This window comes from Sminthopsis crassicaudata, chromosome 5 (genome assembly GCF_048593235.1).
Source record: "Sminthopsis crassicaudata isolate SCR6 chromosome 5, ASM4859323v1, whole genome shotgun sequence".
NCBI lineage: Eukaryota > Metazoa > Chordata > Mammalia > Dasyuromorphia > Dasyuridae > Sminthopsis > Sminthopsis crassicaudata.
Window position 1 is genome coordinate 38,606,496 of NC_133621.1, and position 25,606 is coordinate 38,632,101.

The 25,606-nt window shown below is 37.2% G+C and overlaps 1 long non-coding RNA gene across 2 annotated transcripts; it reads right to left on the minus strand.

Moving 5' to 3' along the window:
• Positions 1 to 12,685: 12,685 nt before the first annotated feature.
• Positions 12,686 to 23,396, minus strand: LOC141542426 (uncharacterized). Of its 2 annotated transcripts, none has more exons than XR_012482150.1 (3): positions 23,267 to 23,396; positions 14,543 to 14,671; positions 12,686 to 12,976 (listed from the first exon to the last, which is right to left on the minus strand). It is a non-coding gene; the product is annotated as an uncharacterized LOC141542426 (long non-coding RNA). The 2 variants fall into 2 exon arrangements; XR_012482149.1 differs by having other exon boundaries at positions 14,543 to 14,711.
• Positions 23,397 to 25,606: the final 2,210 nt, after the last annotated feature.

Here is a 25,606-nt window from a genome sequence, read left to right on the forward strand (position 1 = left end):
TTGAGACCCTGTCCCATCTTGAAATTCTTTCCTTCCTTAGCTTCCTTAACACTTTAATTGCCTGATTCTCCTTCCACTTCTTTGATCTCATCCTCTTTTGTTTCCTTTTCTGGATCTATCTTCTTCTCATGGGTATTCTTTAAGATTGTGTTTATGGTCTTTTTCTCTTCGCTCTCTGGACTTTCTTTGCTATTAGTCTCATTTATTATGATGGCTTAGGTGTGAATAATTCCCAAATCTATATTTCAAGCCTTCAAATCTTTACTGAACTATATTCTTGCCTGTTGGTTAGTTGAATGTCCCATTAGTTTAAATGTCACATGTCTCAAACAAAAATTGCCTTCTGTCACATCAGCTTCTCTGAAGTTCTGGGGGAATGGTAGGTTTTATACACACACACACACACACACACACACACACACACATATATATACATATATATGTGTATATATATGTATATATATATATATTTAAAATTCTCTCTCTGATTTAGACTGAGGAAGGAGAAATATATTATTAATTATGCGATTATGTAGTAATGTGGGTAGATGACCCAAAAGCTACCAATAATAAGCAGCTTCCTTGAGTGAGTTCAGGATTAAAAATCAATGAATAAACTAGAAACAAAAAGTCTAATTGGATATATCTAAACTTATGATATAATGTTTTTGGATGAGAGGTATAGTCCATATTTTGGGATCCCAATGGAGAAAGACAATAGAGGGATATAATGCTGGCCTGGGAGGGAACCATGCTGCTCATGGACTAGGTCAGAAAAACTTTATAGAAACATATTTGATTCATAATTTGGAAGCAACTCAGACTTTTATAATTATCTTACCAGAGAACATTTTGAACTTATATTTTCTTTTCCCATCTAAATAAATATTATTTCTAAAACCCAGAATAGTCCAGATGTTGTAAAGGAAGGTAGGGTTGGAAAGTAGAAATCATGCACTGAGAAATTTGGGCTTGGAAGAAACATTTCATTTTATAGATAAGGAAGCTCAAACCTAGACCAATGAAGAAGTAACTTGACCAAAGAAACACAAGATTAGGAAGCTTGAAAGAAGTTTGATCATCAGGGAGTTTTAGAGATAATAAAAAAGAGAAAGAGGGCCAAAGATGATGTCTGACTTTGTTTTAAGAAGAAATTAGTAACCTAGAAATGGAAATACATCAGGTAGATCCATTCCCGTAAATCTAGCCAGGTAAATGTGTGTTTCATAGTGTCTTATTCCTTCTAGATTGTAAGCTTCATGAAGATGGGGGTTATTTCTCATATTTCTCTGTATCTACCATGACAATTAACACATTTCCTTGTCCATGGTTCCCATTCAGCATGTACCAGTGGAAGGAATGAAAAATGTACAAATAGATTATATTCTTCTGTTTGTATCCTTTGAAGAGAGATTATAAAAACTGCTATAGTACGGTAATAGTAACTATCCATCAATTATCCACAGATGAATATTTATACATTGTGTAGCTTCAAAGGTGAGGGAGCTGAAAATGACAAGTGGATCAAACATTAAGTTTCTCCTCTATAAGTGGAGAAAGACATGTCTATTCATGACCCCAGGCAAGCCCCTTAGCTGCTCTGTCCAGCCTGACTGCCAGAGGCCTAACCGGTCAGTGCAGATATCAAGATCCTGGTATTTATAGCATGGATCAATGTAAGAGGATTCTTGCTTGATCTCATTCAATGTGCAACCTTGATCAGAAGCTATGTTTTGTTTTAAATAGCATTGGACATGATTTCAATTTATATTTAATGATTTTTTTTGTGTATAATTCCCCCCTTCTCTTTTCTATTGTACTAGAACACATGTGAACTCTTCCTATTCTAAGTCAGTCAACAAGCGTTCATTAATCAATACTACATGCCAGGTCCTATGCTAAGTTTGGGAGATGCAAAGGAAGATAAAAGGATTTGAAGCTAGTCTTCCGACTAACAAGGTTTGGAATTCTGTTATTCTGCCTAACATACGTAATTAGAATGTCTCTGTTAATAGAGGCAGTCCTGGAAAATTCAGTGCTAACTCATGTGGCCCTTTGGATTCTGGATTCTGATTGGTTAGCATTTTCTCTTAGTTTGCCCAGGCCCATTGCCACACTTCCTGGCCATCTATGAGTCAGGTCACTCGTGCTCCAGGTTTCTCTTCTCACTAGAGTTCAAACTTCTGGGCCCCTTGGAACTCTGGACTCTTACCTTATTGAACTTTTACTTGGTCTTACACAGTCCACCATCCCATGCTTTCACATGTCCCATATTCTTTTCAACATTAGCTTCTCTATATGAAATGTTTTCTCTCATCAGACTGTAACCTCAAATAAGATAATGACCATTTTCCTCAATTGTTTTTCCTTCTACAGTGCTTAGCTCTATCTGGTTTATAGCAACCGCTCTATAAATGCTTTTTATTCATTCATTCATCCGCCCATCCATTGGTACAGTCATATGCTCACTCACTACATTCATTGTAGTACTTAGATCTCTAGGTCAGGGGTATGGATCCTGCCTCTGACATACAAACAGTAGTCAATGTAATAAAAATTTGGTGTCTTGATGTAACACTTACTTAAACATGTCATCTTAGGATCATGTTTATTGTCTGTAAAATGGGGGCAATGAAAGTTGTATTTGTGATCATAATATTATATAAGGTGGTATATATGTATAATATATTGTATTATAATATAATATATACATATATGTATATATAGTATTATATATAAATATACACATATATAATACAAAGATTGCTGTGAAGACCAAGATAACATACCTTAAGTGCTTTTACAAACCACAATTATTCATGTTATGAGTTCAAAGGAGAGGGAGTGTAAGGAGGACTGACATAGTCAAAGGAGGATTCATAGAAGTGGAAGTTTCTACATGCTGGGCCCAAGGCTGTGTGTCATGGGGGGTACAGGAGAAGTGTAAGATGTTAGTATTTCCTAATGGCAAAAGATATACTCACACCAGACAATGAACTAGCAATAGGAGACAGGTTGTGATGGAGTCCTGCACTGGGCAGTTTAACTAGCAGAGACAGATCTAGAATAATAGGACTTTCTTCCAGCAAAGTTCTTTGGAAATACAACCTAGAAACACAACCAGTACTTATGGCTTTTCTTAAATTACTATTTGCCCTCCCCTCCTCTTTATCTTGTAGAGACATTCTGCCTGGAAGAATCTGGGTCTTGAGATTTTGCTGAGAGGCTCTGACAAGCACCATTGCTGACTGGGAAAACAGACTTTATCACAGTTCGTAAAGAATCAGTGTTTAATTCTTAGGTTGGCTGCATTTCATGCTTAGAAGATGGGTTTTCATCTTATCTCAGCTGCTGTTGGTAAGCCTCCATGGGATGGATTCTATTTCATTTCCATATGAAGGCATGTTTGTAGGGTGGATAAATGATGCTGGCAGGAGGTTGAGAAAGCCTCAGGGAGAGAGACTTTGATCAGAGCTGTACTAAGTTATTCTGGATCTTGGAAAAGCACAGGAAAGGGTCTTCTCAACATAAGGTCCTATGTTCAAAGCTGGGAAAAAAAACCTTGATGGTCACTAATTCTAACCTCCTAGTTTTACAGATAAATAAACTGAGGCTCAGAGTTATTAAATGATTTGCTTAGTGTCACATAGCTAGTAAGCATTGGAGGCAGGATTTAAATCCAAGTCCTCCTGATGCTAAGCCCAGTGTTTTTCCATTATTGCCCAAGATTTTTCCAGATAAATTCAGTTAAATGGAGGGAAATGGCAGAAGGAAGGAGACCTGGAAAAAAGAAGGTGTTGGGGATGGATGGGGTGCAGCTCACTTTATCAGCACAGTAACCCAGGGGAGGAATGGTACTTGATATGTGGTAACTTCCTGTTTAATTATTTTTTGAAGTCTTACATTGGAGGGAACAAGGTGATATAGTATCTAAAAAGCTATGTGCAGAGTCTGGAACTTCTGAGTTCAACTCCCACCCCTAACACAGTGCCCAAAATTACTCTCCAAGATGAAAAATTTACCAAAAAGTTCCAACATGCAATAATAGAGGAAGTTCAATACTGGAAAGTCCCTAAATTGATTAAATTACAGGTCTAATCAAAATAAAGACAAAAAATAGATGAAAAAACTCCAAGAATCAGCCATTAAATTCAATAGTTTACTTCTGCTGAAGGAATACAATTGATCCAGTGTATTAAAAATTTCAGCATCCCAGGGCAATACCTTGTTCATCTCATTCTAGTTACAATTTATCAGTGATTAAATACAATAGCCCAGTGGTTCTTACCTTATGGACTGAAAATTCTTGGAAAGCATGAACATTCAGTTAAGAGGTTTTCAAATGTGTATATGTCAAAACATTGCCATTTTCATTGTCATGTTATACCACTAAAATATGCAATATGATGTAACATAATAAATAAGCAATAATAACCTTCTACAGGCTAAAAAAGAATCTTATACATACTGACTGCACTATTTTTCAAATCTATATACATGCTCCTGTGGTTGAGAAAATGTAAATTCATTTAAAAACATCACTGGGATTCATAGTAACTTTTTTACCATCATGTATTTTTTCCAGAGAACAGATTTCACTACTATAGTGTGAAATCCATGGAATTTTTCTTCTCTTATTGCTAGAACTAACATTTTTAGTACAATATTGGATAGTAATGCATATAATGGGTAACCTTATTTCACACCTGATCTTATTGAGAATGCTTCTAGTTTATTCCCATTACATGAAATGCTTGCTGATAGTTTAAGACATAGGCTATTTATAAGTTTAAGAAAAATTCCATTTATTCCTGTGCTCTCTAGTGTTTTTAATAGGAATGGGTATTGTATTTCATGACAAGCTTTGTCTGCACCAATTTATGTAATCATGATTTCTGTGAGGTGGCTATTGATATAGTCAATTATGCTAATAGTTTTGATAATATTAAACCATCCTGCATTCCTGATATAAATTGTACTTGGTTATAGTGCATTAGCCTGATGTAAATTGCTGTAATCTCTTTGCTAATATTTTATTTAAGATTTTCACATTAATATTCATTAGAGAAATTGGTCTATAATTTTCTTTCTCTGTTTTGGCCCTTCTTGGTTTAGTATCATCAACATATCTGTGTGTCATAGGAATCTGGTAGGAATCCTTCTTCCCTTATTTTTGCAAATAGTTTATGTCATATTGGAATTGTTTTTTAAATGCTTGGTAGAATTCAATTGTAAATCCATCTGGCCCTAGGGATATTTTTCTTAGGGAATTCATTAATACCTTTTTCAACTTCTTTTTCTAAAACAGAACTATTTAAATAATTTATTTCCTCTTCTCTTAACTTGAACAATCTATATTTTTGTAAATATTCATCAATTTCACTTAAGTTATTGGATTTATTAGCATATAATTGGTCAAAATTGTTCCTAATTATTTTAATTTTCTCTTCATTGGTGGTAAGGTTTATCTATTTTTTGGATCTTTTCATAAAACCAACTCTTAATTTTGTTTATTAGTTCAATAATTTTCTTACTTTCAACTTTATTAATCTTTCCTTTTACTTTTAGAATATCAAATTTTGTATTTAGTTGAGAGTTTTTAATTTTCCCCTAGCTTTTTCAGTTGCCTGCCTATTTCATTGATCTCTTTCTCTTCTTCTTTTTTTTTTCTTTTTGGTTTATTTTGTGGTTATATTTGTTTAGTTTTGATAGAGAGATGTTTCACTAGTACAGTTTTGCTGTTTATTTCTTCTTGCACCTCACATAATTTCTCTTGTAGAAATTTGGATACTATACCACTTGGTGCATATATTGCTTAATTATTTATGGTACCTTTTAGCAAGAAATAGTTTCCTTCCTTATCTCCTTTAATTAGACCTATTTTTGTTTTTGCTTGATTTGAGATCAGGATTATGATGCCTGTTTTTTTTTTTTTTCCTATTTCAGCTGAAGCATATAAGATTCTTCTCCAATCTTTTACCTTTACTCTGTATTTATCTCTCTGCTTCAAATGTGTTTCTTAAAAATAACATATTGTAGGATACTTATTTTTAATTCACTCTGTTATCCACTTTTGTTTTATGGAAGAGTTCATCCCATTCACATTCACAGTTAAAATTATTAACTCTGTATTTCCTGCCATCCCCTATTTTTCTCAAGTTATACTTGTCTCTCTCTTTTTTCCCTTTCCTTCCTCACAAGTGTTTTGCTTCTGACAACTACCTCTCTCAATCTGCCCTCTTTTTTTCAGTCCCTCCTCCTTTCTTTTTTTTTTCTGCCCTTCCTTCTATTATTCTCTCTCTTTCCTTTTTTCTTTCCCCCTCCTACTTCCCTGAGGGTGAGACAAGTTTCTATACCAAACTAAGTATGTATAATATTCTCTCTCTGAGCCAAATCCAATGAGATTAAGGTTCAAACAATACTCATTTCCCTCTCTTCTTTTCCTCAACTGGAATAGGTATTTTGTACCTCTTCATATGATATAATTTATCCCATTTTACCTTCTCTTTTCTTTTCTTCCAATACAATCCCTTTTCTACCTCTAGTTTCTTGTTTTTTATCAAAACATTAAAGTCAACTTACATTTTGGCACATACAGGTCTCTTTCCCTTCTTTAGTTGGAATATCATATTCCAGTCACTTTGATCCTTCAAAGGAGAAGTTGCTGAGTCCTGAGTCCTTATTGTAGTCCTTGATATTTGAATCGTTTCTTTCAGGCTTCTTGCAGTATTTTCTCCTTGATCTTATAATTCTAAAATTTAGTTACAATATCCCTTGGAGTTTTTATTTTGGGATCTCTTTCAGCAGATGATTGATAGATTCTTTCAATGATTATTTTACCCTTTGATTCTAGGATATCAGGGCAGTTTTCCTTGATGATTTCTAAGCTGTTATCCAGGCTCTTTTTTCATCATGGCTTTCAAGTAGTCCAATAATTCTTAAATTGTCTCTCCTGCAATCTATTTTCTAGGTAAATTGTTTTTCCAATAAAGTATCTTACATTTTCTTCATTTTTAAATTAAAAATTGTTTGGCTAATTCTTGATGTCTCATTGAGTCATTTACTTTCCTTTGTCCAATTCTAATTTTTAGTGAATTATTTTCTTCACTTAGCTTTATTTACCTTTTGAATTTAGCTAATTGTGCTTTTAGAGGAATTGTTTTATTCATTGGATTTACCCCCCATTTTACCAATTCTACTTTGCAAAAAGTTGTTTTCTTTAGTCAATTTCTGTGTTTCTTTTCCCCAGCTCTCCGGCAAAGCTCTCATTTCTTTTTCTCATTTTCTTCTCTCTTTTAAGATCCTTTTTGAACTCTTCAAAGAAAGCCTTTTGAGCTTAAGATCATTTCCTATCCCCCTTTGATGTTTTATCTGAAGGCATTTTGTTTTAGTGTCCTCTTCTAAGTTTCTGTATTATTCTTTTCTGACTCCATAGTAGCTCTCTACTGTCAGAGCTCTTTTTGGTTTTTTTGTTCATTATTAAAGGTTCAAGTCTGCTCTTAGGGTACAAGGAAGATTGTCTCAAGCTTCCTCTACAGGGTTACAAGGACTTTAAGCTGCCTGCACTGGGCCTGGTGGTGCTACAGGCTTCCTCACTGTATTGGATTTACCTGGCCAAACCCCACCTATTATGTTGGGGTGCACAGGCTCACTTTTTTTGCCTTCTGCATTTGTGTTGGAGGTCTCACAGCTAGTCTGCTAATCTACTAGCCTTTTGAACCAGGACAGAGTAGCCAACCCTGCTGTATTTTGGCTAAGAGCCTCCCATTGGATTCCCTGCAATGGGCTTCTCTGTCCTGGGCCTCTCCACACTGTGCCTGTGCTGGGCCACATTCCCCTCTGCCAAATAAGACAGACCTTTCCTGAAATCCTTCAAGATATCTTATGCTGGAAAATCATTACACTCTGAATATTTGTGAGTTTTGTCACTCCAAAATCAGAGACTCGATCTGGTGTTGATTCTGAGGGAAGCCAGGAAGAACTCAAAGTCCTGTCTATTATCTGCCATCTTGACTCCATTCCTCTTTTTTCTCTTCCTCCCATGCCGACTATTTATTTCTATCCTTTCTTCCTTCCCATGATTTCATTCAAGTAGAATAGGACTACTTCATTCAAATAGAATAGGACTACTAAGTCAGATATCTCTTCCAAACTTAGAAGAAAAATTCCTGCAGCACTCAGCAGTTAAATGTCTTATTCAAGGTAACAGAGCTATATTGTTTATCGTGTTGGATTTCCAGGTCTTCCTTGCCTGTAAAAGCCAGCTCCTTACTACTATATACCTCTACATACTATACTAATATTCTATACATATCAGTATTTTTGTGAGTTGCTATAGCTGAAAACATCTTAGTGATAAGCCTTTCATGTCCAGATTTTGAATCTGACTGGTCCTTAGATGATGAGCACATCACCCCTTGGCATGTGGGCATAGGTCTATACCTAAAGTTTTTGCAGGGCTTATTTTCCACTGGCATACATTTAAAAAATTCAGGGTCACCTCCACATCAGGATGAAATGTCCACTAAAGGAGGACTTCTTACTTTAGACAGCATTTAATAAACATATGGAACTCATTATCTCAGGAAGCTGCACAAGCCAGAAATGGAAACAGGTTCAAGGAGAGTCTCTGCAAATTCATGGGTGGTCAGTCCAACAGGTTAGGGACATTCAGGAGACAAGCTTGACTGCAGAGGATAAAGAAAGCAGATGCTCGACTTTTGTTTTGCCCTTTGGTGGCTCTCCCAGAGACAGGAAGCAGGGCTGAGCAAACCGTGGATCTGACCCAATGATTGAATTCAGCTTTGTCCTGCTAAATCTTGAAAAAGATGGCAGCAAAAAGATCACAGAAACCTAGACATAGTGCCAGAAGGATTCTCACAGGCCATCTAATATCATTCTCTTTGTGTCCTCTCCTGAAAAGGAGAGAGGGAAGTGATTTGCTCAAAGTCATGGGAATTGTCAGTGGTACGATTTCTGACTTCTCAGCTTTATCTTTCTTGGTGATGACCACAACCTAAACATTTGTCATCTAAACTATTTGGCTATAATGTAATCAGATATTAATACTGATGTAGGTTCTTTTCCCTGTGTAGGCCAGATCAATCACCTGTGATTCTTGGAGTTATAATTGGGAGATGGAAGGAAGGAAATAATCATCCCCCCTTTTCAATCATAAATTCTGAACTAAGTCCAGCATTCTTAATCTCAAATATGTTTTGAGCTTACTAGTCAATCAAAGAAGCTCTGATTTTTAATACTAACACGATTATTGAGAAATAAATACTTATATGTAGATATTTTAATAATTCTGGGATCTCACTCATGTGGGTATTCACTTTATTGACACAAATTACAAATCACCTTCCTGTGTGATTGTGTCTATCTATGTTCTTACATAGATATTGAGACTTGTTGAAAACCTTAGCTCAAAAAAGCCAAGGTCTCTCATTTCATCCAGGGCCATTTCCAGTCATCTTTATCTAGATCTTGCACTGGAACTTGATGGCTCCTGAAGGGAAAGTTAGGTGGGTGACCTTGTACAGCACCGCCCCCCCCAAATCCCTCACTTAAATCCAATTCACTTGCATGTCATATCTCAATGTCATAGTCCTCTTGGAGAATGAAGAGCTACTCCATAGAGGAGCTATCCAAAGTTCTGAGAACCTTTCTTCAGGCCTTTCAAAAAGTGAATACTAGTGCAACTACTTGGGATATTTTCTTATTCCTTCCACATCCTCCCTACTATCAATAAGTGATTGGCCCAGCTTATCACCTGATGATATACTTCATGGGTAGAATCTCATGCAATGCTTTTTGCCCAGAGATGACCACAAAAACACTCTACAGTGCTTCCTGTATCTACCTAATATTCATATCCCCATTGCTTTTTGTATTATGGCCAATCATGATTCTTTGAATGTCATGGTGGAACAAGATCTGTAATCATACAAAATCACTGGGCCAACATCTGTTTTTAAAAGTTGGGTTTTTGTTCAGTAGAGCAAATTAGGATTATTAAAAGAGCTGTACCATTTCTTAATCAGAACCTATCAGAAATAAATAGTTCAGGAAAATTGGGAGGGATTCTGTCTTTTAAAAAGTCACATTGCTAAGGCAATAAGTATTGTCTCAGGGCAGGCACAAAAAGTAAATTAGGCCATATGCTTAAAATAAGTTACTCCTTTTCTATTTAATCATCAGGGTGTGCTGCTGACCAAATGCCTGACCCTATTAAGTAAGGAGGGCCAAGTGCTGCCAGTCACATGCTCATTTTTAGCAGCTCTGTGCCCTGCCCAAATGAGGGTTTTCTCGGGGAGCACCCAAGTCTGTCATGGGTTTCAGACAGCTGACTTTCTATCTCAACTTGCGGTTTTCTTTTTGTGGGTGAGAGCAGTCATCTTGTTATTCTAAGGGCATGGAGCTATATCCAAATATGCGCTTGGCTTAGCCCATTTAGAAAACTCCTCCCTTCTTACCATTTCAGATACTTTTTAATGAAATTTAGTCATATAAATATAGCATGAGCATATAGAGTTTTTAAAAATTATGTCAATAGGAACAAGACTAATGGGACACATTAAAGCATCCTGAATAGAACCAAGAGCCTCTAGCTACTTCCCAGAACAGGCAGATCCAAACTTTTTGTCTTTAGGTAAGCTGAAACTTGAGAACTCAAAAAATATAGCCTAGAAACCAATTGAAATCGTTTTTTAACCTAACAAAGCAAGGCTGATGTAAAACTCAGAACTCTCTCACAAGGAAATTGTAGGATCCATTCAAGGGGTGTTCCACTGACCAACAAGAAAGTCAGTCTCCACGTGTTGAGATGATCTAGCAATTTGGGAAACAACCTTAATTGGTCTTTTTCTCCTTTTGAAGATCAACTCAGGTAATCTTTTGATTCCTGATTCCTCTATGGTTGTCCACACCAGGAAGTGCCATGGGGTTGCGCTGTCTCCCTAGAACATCCTTTGAAAGTCCCAGAATAAGCCATTACATGGGAAAGATGCACAGGAATGGGTACCCTGAGTTTTCCTCTTACTAATTTAGGAACCTAGGTGGTTTCCATCATAACTTGCCCAAAGCCAGTTGATCCATTAAGCTTCCAAAAGGTTGGTGACCTTAACTTCCTCCTCCTGTTGCTTTATAGAATTGAAAGAGTGAGGAAGAGGAAGAGAAGGAGAAGGAAGAGGAGGAGGAAGAAGAGGAGGCATACAAGAAAGGGCAAAAGGAAGGGGGAAGACAAGGAGAAGTAAACATGTATTCCTTTTAGAGACAATAAAGCATAGTGGAATATCTGAGATCTAGAGTCAAGACAGGTTTGGATGCTATCTCCAAATCAGGTGAACATGGAAAAGTCTCTAAGTCTCATTACAGCTGTAGCATCTATCTCAAACATGTAGTAGCTACTATGAATAACTCTGAGAATTCTGCTAGTGTCAGTTGTTATCATTGTTGATAATTTTGAGTTTTCTTTAGACTCTTGATTTTAAGTAGATTTTTTTATTATTGTTGTCGAGTTATTTCAGTCACGTGAGACTCTTCTGGGGTTTTCTTGGTAAAGATATTAGAATGGTTTGTTATTTTCTTTTTTGGTTCATTTTATAGATGAGGAACCTGAGGCAAATAGGGTTATATGACTTGCTCACAGTCACATAGCTAATGTGTCTGAGGCCAGATTTGAAGTTAGGTCTATTAGTCTTCTTGATTTCAAATCTGGTACTCCATCTATGGTGCCCCTTATCTGCCTTAAATACATATATTTTTTAGTATTTACTTGTGTTTATTTTGTTAAGATGTAAAGGGTAGTATATTTACATCTTGCTTTGTATATCTTATAATATTCATACAATATGCTAAATTTGCAGCCATAATAATAGCCAAAGCACTAATCAAATACATTAAAGCATCCCTGAAGAGCTGGGGATCTGGAGCTAATTTCCAGGCCGGCTAGCTCTATAGAACCTGTTTATCTTTAGGCAGGGCCCAACTCAAAGAAATCAATCCAGGAGTCCTGGTTCAGATCTCCCCTTTGCCAAATCCAGAGCTGTTATGAAACAACAGGAACTAATTAAAATCCTAATTTGCTGCTTTGTTTCATACAATTAGATTTTTTTGTATCTCAAGTTCCTACCACCAAAAGGAAGTAAGTAAAGATATCTAGGAATAGTAGAATCTTGGTTCTGAAAGAGGACTTAGAAATTATCCAGACCAGGGATTCATACCTTTTTCCCATCATGGAGTCCTTTGATAATATACTGAATCCTACGTACTCTTTTCAACTTAATATTTTTTTAAAAAATTCAAAACTGAAGGAAATGCTAAGTTTCATTTAGAGGTCACAGAAAACAATGATCTTATTCCCCCTTTCCCAAATGAGTTCACAGAACCCTTGATATCTAGACTAGAGGTTAAGAACCCTTATTCTAAATCAACTGAGACCCAGTTAGCTAAAATAACTTATCTGATCAGGATTTAGAAGGGAATGGAACATATGAATGTGGACTGAATCCAGGAAAATATAAGGATCCAAAAGAAGATTTGAGAGACCAAAGATATGAAAAAAGTCATGTGAGGACTCCCTGTAGTATTTTTGTTTTTCCCCCTTGAAGACTTTTTGGCTATGTGAAAAAATAAAAGATGGCTTTATTTAGACTCATTTGCTGAATAAAGATAAAGTATGAGAGAATTGATTATCTTTGAATATGATAATAACCCCAAACATAGCCTCAATGGTATATGATACCCTTTTGGAAATGAAAATAGTGCATGGAAAGGTTTTGCCCTACAGGTGCTTTGTCAATGTCAGTTCGGCCAAACTCCATTATTTGCCACATGCAGGTATCTGTGCTAGACAAAGAAAGGCTGGCTTCTTCCGAGATTATTGTCCTGATTTCTTGGCCTTCCTCTTTTTGAGTTCATTGAGCAAGTTTTTGGTGGCTGGTTTCTGTTCCAGATTAACAGTATTTCTGTTCTAAGGGAAGAGAGATCCAGAAGTATGTGTGAGTAAGGGTAGAGATAGGGAAAGCAATAACAAAGAAATGTAAGTGTCTTTACTTGATGTGAACACATATTATGTAATACATATGTCTATCTATCTCTCTGTCTGTCTCTGTCTCTGTCTCTGTCTGTCTGTCTGTCTCTCTCCCTCTCCCTCTCCTTTCCTTCATCTCTCTCTTTTTCTCTTAGAGGTGTCAGCATACCCACAGGAGGGTCAGCTTTCTAAACTACTGTCCCTCTTGGATTATCTTGACAAGATCTGAATTTTCTAGGCAAAGTGTGACTTTTCCTTAGCATGAAAAACCTTAGAAGTGCTTAATCATAGGATCGTAGGTTTAGAGATGAAATGCCATAGAATTTATCTAGAACTCCACTTCTATCTTTTACAGATGTAGAATCTGTATAAGGGAAGGGAATCGGAGGCCACAAGAAGAGTCTGAGACCTAAAAACTTATTGCCCAAGGTCATGTAGCTAGTAAATGACTAGAACTATGATTCCTGACTTCAAATTCAGTGATGAGTGAGCCTCCATTGTCTCTCAGATGGATCCTTTGTTTGGTGCTGCTGATTCAAACTCATAGCTAACTTACATGCCTGAGATGCTTATTTGGGTCTAGTCTGTAAGATGATGGCTACTCTGGGACTCAGGGAGAGCTGGAGAGAAAGAAGTTCAGGTAAGAAAGTGAAGTTAAAAGTAGAAAATGGATTGAGTGACTTGGGAGAAATCTGTGCATCTAATATTTGGCTGAATGACAAATGCCCTATCAGGAAACCCTATACACCAAGGGATTGACTCCAGATTAAGACACAGACTAACATATCAATGGGGAACACACTTATGATGTCCAGATTTTCCCCTCTCTTCATCCAAAAACCCAAACTAATAAGTACTTCCTGGGAGAATTTGGGAAACTATGATGGGAGTGGCAAAGCTATTTTAAAATAAAGAGAACTCATTTCATGTAGAGTCTTTGCTATCATGCAGACTCCAACCCATTTGATCAGGGTTGGGGAAATGGTTTTAGCAGGGGCTCCTTCCTAGAGCCTTCAGGATATGCCATGTAGGCAACTGTTTATTTGTAAATACTAGCTTTGACTGAGAGGTGGGCCACAAGTCTCCAGTATTTGTCCAGGGGATTTATACTAGGCCCTTTTCACCTATTGGTTTTCTTTCCTTGTACCTACCTCTTTGAGGACAGGAGAGCTGAGTAGGATACTTTTCAGTCATCAGTCACTGGTTATCACCTTGGTATTGCCTTAATATAATAATTCAATGAAGGTCTTCAAGGTCAAGGTGATGGAAGAGCAATGAAAGAGAGAGAGAAAGAGAGAGAGAGAGAGAGAGAGAGAGAGAGAGAGAGAGAGAGAGAGAGAGAGAGAGAGAGAGAGAGAGAGAGAGAGAGAGATGGAGAGAGAGAGACACAGGGAGACAGAGAGATAAAGAGAAACAAAGAGAGAGGAGAGGAAAGGGGCAGAAGAGAGGAGGAGAGAAAAGGAAAGAAGAGGAGAGGAGAGAAAAATACAAAATGTAGCATCTTACCTTTGATGTAGAAATGACATTAGTTGCCCAAGTCCAAGGACACCACTGCAATAAAGCCCAATTTTTCCTGCATCAGATGGGCCACTTTCTGTGTAGTAAGGGATCTGGGTTCTCTCCATCAGCAGCCATCTGGGTTTTAGAACATTTGTCAGCTAGAGAACTCGCTGATCTGGAAAAAGTCATTTTTCATAGGATCACCCAAAATATAATTTTAAAAAAAGTTATGGAAAACTGGCAGTGGTCCATTTAAGGGTGCCAATTGCTGACAAAAGTTTTCACCTAAAGATGCCTTGGATGGAAAAAAAGGTGTCATGTTTTCAAATAAAATACAAAGGGTGATGTCTCCATATCTGACTAATCAAGAGTTCAGTTTTTTTTTTTTGAAGGGGATCAGGTATGAACTTGGGAATCCCTGAGAAACCAAACTGGATGAGATGGTGTTCCTTCCTTTGTAGAGCTTTGTAAAAGTGTGTGTTTTGTACATGAGTGCAAAGATATGATCAATATGTTGTTAATGTCTATGTTGAACTGTTATCCACGAAAATTAATGGTTGTTGCTGTAGGGGCCCACACAATTTCTGTTTCCCCACTGGTCATCCAGGCTTCAGTAGAGCCATCTTTTAATATCCAGAGGAGGTAGTTATTGTGATAAGGACAGTTTAAATATGAATATTTGGGAGATTTCTGGCTTTGTTGTTCAAGAGAATGAATTCTAGAACAGAGCACAGGCCTTCAGTAGGTAGATATGGTCAGTAGATTGTGTTAGAGAGTTGCTGTGACCAAAAACCAAACCAAAATGAATCCATCCTCTTGTGACCAACTTGGAGATAACCCTCTCTCAATTTGGCTAAGTTTGTGTGTCATTTAGCCTTTGAAGTATCTGCTTTTCTATTTGTCAGAGAAAGAAACTTTAGGCATTATGGGTGAAACCAAGTGCTATAGTACCTATGATGCTGCACTTAGCTTGGTGACCTTGATCAAACCCTAATCTCTCTGACCCTCATTGTCCTCATCTGTATAATGGGGATGATAATAGCATTTATCACCCAAGATTGTTGTGAATTCAAAGCCAGTATTATGTAAAGCATTTTTCAGCCCTTAAAGTGTAAGCTATTATAGGAATACTGAAGAATACTAATTGTGTTTTACTTCAGTAGGTAGATATTTTATAAGGGATGGGTAAACAGTTTTATATCTTAAATTCACCTCTGCATGTAATGAGACATTTAAATGAGAAAACATACATAAAGAGCTTTGTAAAACCCTCATCAGGCTGGATATCCATTAGCAATTTCACTGGGCCAGTCCTATGTGGCCCACTGGGCTTCTAGTGATTGATTCTCTCCCTCCCTTCCCCTGCTGGAGGAAAAGGAGGTAAGCAGACATAGCATGGAGCCAAGAAGCCAACTGTAACTCAACAAGCAGTCATTAAAAAGTTAGTATGAGATAGACACTGGTAAATTCAGAGAATGTAAATACAAGGGAAAGAAAGACAGATCACATGTAGGAGGAATGAGGGAATGATCATGGATGGCTGGGCTCTTGTTTCAGATGGCTCTTATGGGGGCCTTAGTTGCTCTCATCAATGAGAGGAAGGGGCTACAGGGTGGAAAGCTGGTGGAACATAGTGGACAAAGATGTTTGGAAAGTTGGAGCTAGAAGTAAAGGGGATGGGGGAGAAAAGTCAAAGAAGTATTAATCATAGATTACTTATAAGCAGTGATGATGATGATGAAGGTGATGATGATGGGAATTATTATCACTATTACTCATAAGACTCCTTTTTCCACTAAATGAAACATTAAGTATAAAAGAAGAAGAATATAAGAGAAGCAGAAGGGTAGAGTGAACAAAAAGCTCACTTCCAAGTTAGGAAGTCCTGGATTCAAATGCTGCCTCTAAAGAATACTAATTGTATGACCCAGGAAAAATTAAATGAAATTTTCAATGTCCCAGAGGGAGGGACTTCCACACCAAAAGAAGCTAATAATAACAATAGAGCGCATTTATCTATCACTTAAAATTTGCCAAGTGTTTTCCATATGCACTTCCCTGATCATCTCAATAATCCTTGAGGTGAGTGTTATTAGTATCCTTATTTAGACACTGAAGAAATGAGATTGTGAGGGACTAGGTGACTTGCTCACAGACTCATAGCTATTAAGTGTCCAAGGTAGGATTTGAATATAGCTTTTTCTGATTCCAGATTCTGTGTTCCATCCACTGTGCCATCTATCTGCCTAATATACAGATATATATATGTAAAAATCCTATGAATAAAGAGTGCTTAAAAAAGGAAAACACAACAGAGACTTTACATCTAAATGAGTGTCATCCTTCAAAGCTATCCCCTTCTGAGGTTATCCTAATGATACTGAGGAAGAAAGCAAGAAGAGAAGGAAGAAAGCATCAGCTTTGCTGAAAACCATTTGGAAACTCTTTTTGGAGAAATGTCTGCAGATCAAATTTAGAAGTTGCTCAAGAAAATTTGCTTTTCTTTTGACCCCAAATTTATCACCTACATTAGTCAGCAGACTTGGCTCCAAATGACTTCTGGCAGTTTCCAAAGGCAAATTGATCCTCAGAGGATGCAACTTTGCTCCCACTGAGTATATTCCTAATTCGGTGATGCAGACACAGAAGGTAATTCCAAGGGATGAGTTAAAAACTATTTTAAGCAAAGGCCCCATGGTAGGAGAATTTGCCTTCAAGGTGACTTCTTTCAAGGGGATTTCAAAAATCACAATGTAGTTATATAACACTTGAAAATCTTCCTGATACCATATAGCTGTCTTATTAAATGTATAACTAATATTTATGGAACACTTTAAAATTTACAGAGTGTATTACGTACATTATCTCTTGTGGTCTTCCCAATAATCTTGGGAAATGGGAAAGTCCATTTCACAGATGAGGAAAGTGAGGTGGAAAGAGATTAAGTGATTTTCCTAAGAAGATATAGCTAGACAGCATTTTAAGCAACAATCTAAATCAAATCTTTTAGACTTGGCTTAACTCTGTAGTTGTTATCTGATTAAGAATGGTGGCACTAGAAGGGGTCTTTGGTATCCTACAATCCACTCTTTTGTTTACAGATGGGAAAACTGAGGGTTAGGGACATGAATAACAAGCAGAAATGGGCAATAATAAATAATGAAATAATGAAAGAAATAATGGCAGAAATTAAGACGAACTCAGGTCTCATCTTTCCAAGTTCACAATATTTTCACTAAGGCAAGCAACCTGTACTGAGCTTCATTTTCATTTTACAATTGTATGAGTTGGTGGCAAATTTAGAAAGGGAAACAAGATTTCCTCTCTTTTCAAGACAGCTTTCCCTTACTCTGCTTTATTATCCTATTACCTCTAATGCCAAGATGTCAAATTTAGTTTGGGAGAAAGAAATTGTTCTAAAGAATTTGGAATAATTATCATCCCAGACAGTGCAGTGGAAAATGAGCAAATTATTTGAGTACCTCAGTCTTTCAAAAGAGCCATCATTTCATCTAGATGGGTAATTCCTCTACCCAGACAGTTCATCACTCCAATTAACTGCCAAGAGACCCTCAGCCAATAATTTAACCTTAGATATTAAATTCTTACTGTGTGTCGGGTATTGTGCTAAGCCTGGGAATAAAAAGAAAGGTAAAGGCAGTCCCTGTCCTCAAGGAGCTTACATTCTAATGGACAAGACAACAAGTAAATAACTAGGAACAAACAAAATATGTATAGAATACATCTAATGTCATTCCAAAGGGAATTTATTAGCAGAAATCTCCCTGTAGAAAGGAGGATTTAAACTGAGTTTTGAGAGAGAACAAAGAAGGTGGACATCAGGAGAGAGAACATTTTAGGTGTGGAGAATATTGATTTCAAAGGCACCAAGATAGGATGTAGAGAGTCCTGTATATGAAAAGTATCAAGGATGTCAGTTTAGCTGGATCTGAGTATATGGAGGGAAATAAAGTATAATACTGGAAAGGGAGGAGATAGGTTGTGAAGTGCTAAGCAGAAGTTTATGTTGGAACACTGTTGATTGGGGGGGGATAATTTTTCAGAACTTAACTTTAGAAAAATCACTTTGGGAGCTGAGTGGAGAATGCGTCGGTGTGGGGGAAGAGACATGGCAAGGGACCATTAAGAAAGCTATTGCAATGATAGTTTAGATAAGAGATGATGAGAGACTGAATAAAAGTGGTCAATATGATGAAAAGGAGACATTTGCAAGAAATATTGTGCTGGTTGAAACACCAAGGTTGGGAACTAGCTTCGGTATGTAGGAAAAGAGGGAAGAGTCAAGGATGTCATACTTGATACCAGAGTTCTAAGCCTAGACAACTAGGAGATTGATGGGGCTGTCAGTAGAAATAGTTGTAAAGATGAGGAAATTAAGCTTGAGATGCTTCAAGTGCCAGTAGACATCCTTCCTATTTCACAAACATGGGGAAGACTCTTAATTAAGATTATATGTTATCAGTGAATTGTGGGACTGCACTGGTGGAAGTATCAGGAGTGTGTGCCATGCTTTGCTCATGTTGGTTATATGTGGCTCCAAAGAGTTCTGTCTAGATATGGCACAAAGGGAGACAAGAAAATATACCTCTAGGCTCTCCTTCATCTACTCTTCTCCTTCCTTCCAGAAAGGGAAGCAACAGATTGGGATCAGAGGCTGGATATTGTGTTGTCCTCAGATATAGAACACTGAACTAGATTTATGTCTCCCTGTCTTCCAGATATTGCTAATCTAGGGGCTATAATTTTTAGGTTCAAGGGGTACCCTGATCACTGTTCCTTAAAAGGAAAGGAGTGGCCTAAAAGTTTATAGATCTCATCAAATTCCAATTACATAATGAACTCATGTAGAGATAGCAAATAAATCTATTTATCCAAGAAGATAGCAAACAGAAATCAGAGGATGTATGCAGATGGGACTATACCAGAAAATACCAAGTGAATGAATTCTGCTATTGGGATCCACTGAGTGATCCAAGGAGAAATTCCTAGGTCTCTAATGTAGTAAGCTGGAGATAAGGACATGATTGAAGGACATGATCAGCACCTCTACCTAGGTTTTTCTAAGAGTTCTTCTCTCCATTTAGGGAAGTGAAAAGAATCTGGAGCTATATATTTTTTCTCTCAAAGAAGACAGATATGTCTCTTCTCTCAAGATCTTGACAATTATGTCCCTCATGCAGACATAAATCATTAAATAATCAAATTTCACAAAGGAGGAGAGTTATATTCAAGTGATCTTTTAGAAACAAATAACACTGATAAATGCCACACTAGGAGTTCTTCTAATGGATGAAATTACAGGTTTAGATAATTTTAAAAGATCTACTAGAACTTGTGTTTCATAGCCATAACCTTCGAGAACCTGGAGAGCACCTTAACGCACAAGTCATCCAAGTAGGACTTTAGGGGAAGGACTAAGTAATCAATCTCTAAACATTTATTAAGCAGCTGCTGGGCTAAAAATGCTGAGTTAAGGGGATATAGAGAAAAAACTAAACAGTCTCTGCCTTTAAGGGACTTATACTCTGTTGGATGAGAGCACATGTGCAGGAGGTGGGGCTGTGGAGTGGCAGAGGAAAAAGAAGCCAGATGGATCATGTAGAAGGCATTATTGAACAGAGTTCTGACAGGAACAAGGGATTGTAAGAGACAAAGATGAGGAGGCAAGATATTCTGGGTAGGAGGGCAGGTAAAGCCAACACGTGGAGATGGACATAGAGTATCCTGTGTGAGGAACAGCCAGAGCATCTACTTGGATGAATTATAAAGCTGTGAAGGGAAGGCAGAGGCTGGAAAGGCAAATTGGAAGCAGGGTATTAAATGCCCCAAAGAGAAGTTTGCATTTGTTTGTCAGAGCAATAGCGAGCCACTGAAAGTTTAGTATACAGGAAAACACATAACAGGTCATTACTTTAGGAATAGCCTCAGTAAACACATGGGGAGTGGAAATGTTCTAGGTAGGATAATAGACAGCTGAAGCTCCCTTCTATAAAATCACATCTCATACTTTAAAAGAATCTCCGCAACCATTGGAGCCAACTTGTAGCTTATCTGTAGAACCCTCTCTACAACATCCCTAATAAAGGGTCATTCAGCCTCTAGTAATGAGGGACACCCACTACCTTCCAAGGCCACTCTAGCTGTTAACATTTTTGCTTATATTGAACCATAATCTGCCTCTCTGCGTTTTCTATTCATTGTTCCTCAAGATGCCTGCCATATTTAAGAAGAATAAGCAGCTCTTCCACGGGCCAGTACTTTACCTGAAGACAGTAAGGATGATCTGCCCTTCCAAGTCTTCTCTCTTCTAGCATCAATATTATTATTGCTAATAATAGTGATGGTGATGATGGCTAACATCCATTCCTTAATTCCTTTTGAGCTCCTCTTCTGTTTCTCTAGACTTTTTTCTACCATATCACAGCAGCCTTTTCATCCTAACAGACTTCTGTGGCCCTTTCCTCTGATTGGTCACTTCCTCTTATAACTTCTATATTCATTATTTATCTCGTCATTCCTCTCTGATCTCTGTACTCTCCAGACTCCTTTCTCCACCACAGCCTTCCCCATGGATACCTTCCATCCTTCACCATTTTATGCTTTGTTCCCTTCTTCCCATTAGAAAATAAACTATGAGAGGGCAGGGATTGTGTTTCTTCTTGCTTGTATTTGAATTTCCAGCACTTAATACGGGCTTGCCATGCAGTAAGTACTTAATGCATGTTCTATCACTCAATGTATCTGTCTATCATCTATATCTTCCTCTTGATATTCTCATCTTTCTTACAGTATGGTAGAATGTTGTAAAGAGAATACTAGTTAGAACTAATATTCTAGAATAGAACTAGGATACAATTCTAGAACTGAATATAATTCTCTAGACGTATGGTCAAGATATTATAATCAAATACATAGTGCTAAATGGCTGTGCGTGCTCCCTGGCAGCTGGTATTAGCTGCCCTCCAGCTGATTGCCCTCATCAGTTCCATATATAACAAGATATTATAGAAAGACAATATTCTACAGAGAATATTATGGTTGGGAAGAGAGAAGTTCAAATTGCATCTTATGTTTATTAGCTGTGTGACTGAGCACATCATTTAAACCTTCTCAGAGTCACTTTCCTCATCTGTAAATAGAGATAATAAGAACACTTCCCTCATAGGGTTGATGTGAGAATTAAATGAATTTACATAGATAGATAGATAGATAGATAGATAGATAGATAGATAGATAGATAGCATTTTGCAAACCTCAAAGTGCTTTTAAGAATGTTAGCTATTATTAATTGTTATTAGATTCTTGTATCTCTTCCTAATGGCAAATAGATAATAGAGTGATGGACCTGGAGTCAGGGAGCCTCATCTTCCTGAGTTTAAATCTTACCTCAGACACTTAGTAGCTATATGGCCTTGGGCAAGTCACTTAATCCTATTTGCCTCAATTTCCTTATCTGTAAAATGAGCTGGAGAAGGACATGGCATGGCAAACCACTTGTATATCTTTGCCAAGAAAACCCTAAATGGGGTCACAAAGAGTTGGATGTGGCTGAAACAAAGTGAACAGCAACAACAATCTCTTCTTAATATATGATGTAATGAACATGTTCTTTTTAATTTTTCATTTAGCTACCAGATTGTAAGTTTCTTGAGGGTAGGGACTTTATTTGCTATTTTCTCTGTCACTCCTCATTTCCAAAAGTAATATAGGCTACTGTATATGTGTTGTATGTACCCACTTACATTCACAATTAGAATGGGAAGTCCTTGAAGGCAAAGAATATTTTTCTCTTTTTTTTGTATTCCCAGGATTTTGTATAATCCTTGCCCTGTAATGAGTGTTTAATATTTTTTTTCAACTAAACTGAATGACTGGATACTCAACACATATTGTTGACTGAAATATAATAACATAATGACAGTATTTGGTAGTGGGTACACACTGGCCCAAAATTAAATGAACTGTATAAATACAACTTGGCTTTTTGGGCTATTTTCCTAAAGATACAGAGAACTCTACCAGAACAGGGCTAAATGATATTTGCTAACTGAGAGATAAGATTGTGTTTATAATTAAAAAACCCTGCAGATTTCTCTGAAGGGCAGATGCCATATGACTATAAATAAGTCAACTTTGTCCCAACTACAAATAAACAAATGTGTTGGAACAGAAATTTTACAGCTTGGGTTCCAAGAAGCCTTCAATCTGTTCATTTGGGGCATAAAAGGATCAAAAAGTTGATGAAATTTGCAAAATCAAATTGACATGCAGAAAGCAAATCATAACTTTCAAGCATCTTACAATTTAAATTCACTAAAAAAGTAAAATGTCCTCTAACTTCAAAATATGATGCATGGGGGGAAAAGTGGCTGCATAGTTGCTTCTTAGCTATCAGTACACTCCATAAATTTTTTAAATGAAACTTTTAGTTTCTCTCTTTTTCTTCCCTCTCTCTCCCCCTCTCTCCCTGTCTTTCTCCCTCTTTCTCTGGATTGATGGATGGAAAGATAGATAGAGAGACTGTGTGGATCACTTATGGGAGCCCCTTAAGGGAGTATGTGTATATAATGTATTCAATGCTGCATTTAGCAAATGATGGGCATCCAATAGCTAATAACAATAAAAACAGTGCCCAAATGCATCTCTTAGATGATGCTGGTGAAAGTAATTTGCCTCTAAGCAAAAGCACAATAAGGCCAAAAGACTTACCATATTCATAATATCATAGGTTGAAAATAAGGTTATTGCTAAAAATTAGAAATTAGTGTGTCCAACCCAGTTTTCCAGGTCTCTCAGATGTACCAGCTGCCTGCCATTCTCTGTTATTTCTTGACTCTATAATCATCTGTGAAGGAACACAGGAAATTTTATATGAGGGAAGAAATGAACATTGTTGTCAATTAATGAAATGAAATTGTGTGCTTCTTCACAACTACCCCATGATACCCTCTGATCCAATTTCCAGCACCTGGTACGTGTCCTTTTCTTCCTTGCCACCACCCTGCCCACCCCTGCTACGGTTATATCACCCTGGTGCTTCATCCCCTAAGTGTAGGCTGGAATTCTGGGCTGTGTGAATGATAGGGAGAGGAGAAGTGGTAAAATCATGGCATGCAAATAAACAATCTGATGAAGAGTGAAGCAAAATAGTTCTGTGGAAATTAACAAAGCAGCGATAAAGTCAAAGTCTGTTCAATGGTGTTTAGAAGTCCCAGGGCTTAATTTCATTAAAAAGGGATTAGGCCTATTTCCAATCTGGCCACATGTTTTCTAATTTATATTCTCACATCAAAAGAAATAGGTGGCCAGAGCTGATTTGTGATATGACTCTGACTCTTAGGCTCAATCATATCTCAAAGGAAGGAGAAAAATTTGAACTTCAGTTTAATTTAGTTTCAACGTTATTTGTCAAGATTCTGTTTCATTCAAAGAGAAATTATTCTCTTCCCAGTTCTGATTTCAACTAAAACTGTAACTGTAGACAAACACTAGTGGTCCCCCTCAAATGAATGATAGAGAATTCCCATTTGGACAGCTCACACTTGCCCTACTCATATAGAAATCATTGAAGGGAAAGTAGACTACAGATAATGGGGCATATGTTGTCAGATGTGATTAATATCTTGATTTGCTTTCTCATTGTTAGAAGGGAGGATTATATGAACCGGGGCATTATTGAGATGTGGAAATAATAGTTAAAAAACCCAAACCCCCGCCAAACTTTTTTTTTTTAAGAAAGTAATGGATGAATCCAAGAGAACAAGTCCTTTGCCCATGGGACTCCTCTCATCTATAGGTAGTTTTTCTGACTTTGTTCCATGCTGGGAACTCTCTCTTTCTCCTCATCTCTTAATCTCTGCTTTCTTTCAAGTTTCAGTTAACATCTTGCCTCCAAAAAGAAATCTTTCTTCATTTCCCTTAATCCCCATCTTATGTACACATCAGTCTTTGTATATTGTCTTCCTAATTAATCTAGTAGCTCCTTGGGATCAGGGTTCTTTCTATCCTTTCTCTCTGTCCCTAGTGCTTAACATAGTGCCTAACACACAGTAAGGAATGAATGCTTGCTGACTTAACAATGTGGAGAAAGATTAAAATGACTTGGCAATAGACTTAGTGTGTGGAACAAAAAGAGAGAGCACGCCAAAATTTAGTGCTTTGGAGCCCTGACAGGTGGAAATGCCTTAATGGTAAATAGAAATTAACAAGAAACATAGTCAAATAAGATTAATATTCAGGATCATGTGTCTGGCTTTTCATATGAATTAAATTATTTAAGGGCCTTGCATTTTCAAAAACCCTGAAAGTGAATTCAGTGGGGTTCTTTTTGGAAGTGCCAAATCTAGATCTGCCTGGCACCCCAAAGCACCAACCTCCAATGCCTGTAGCTGGAACAAAATAATAACACAAATGAACAATCATATGGAGGGGACACAAATACATTCGGAATCACAGCCTGAGGGGTGCTGGGGAAACGCTTACCTTATCTCAGCCCAAAGCTTGTCAGGGGTTTTTTATCTGTCCCCTCAAAAACAATTGTTTTTCAGGGTGCTGAAAAACGATTAGTTTCCTTGGTTTATTGACAATATCCAAGTCTATATTTTGGCCATTTTAGAAAGAAAGCATTACACAGGCCAGTGGAGAAAAGGAAGTAAAAATGAAAGGGAAAGATCATCACTTTGTATAGAAGAAAAATTCATCAATGTAGGGAGCACATCTATGGCAGCAGTTTCAACTTACGATTGCATGAAATGGCAAGTGGCAAAAGGAAGACCCAAATGCTCAAACCAATTTTTCTCTATTATTCTGCTTTGGTAGGCCAGCTGAATAAGAGCCAGGCTCTGTTCTGGCCGAACGTGAAGGATCTAGCAACCCACATGACAGAGTTGCATTCACTCAGCAACATTCTCTTCTACTTAATTCTTCTCAATCCCTTGGAACAACTTAGTGGGGGGCAAATATATATATATATATGTATATATATATATATATACATATATATATATACACACACATGTGTGTATATATATGCATACATGCATACACACA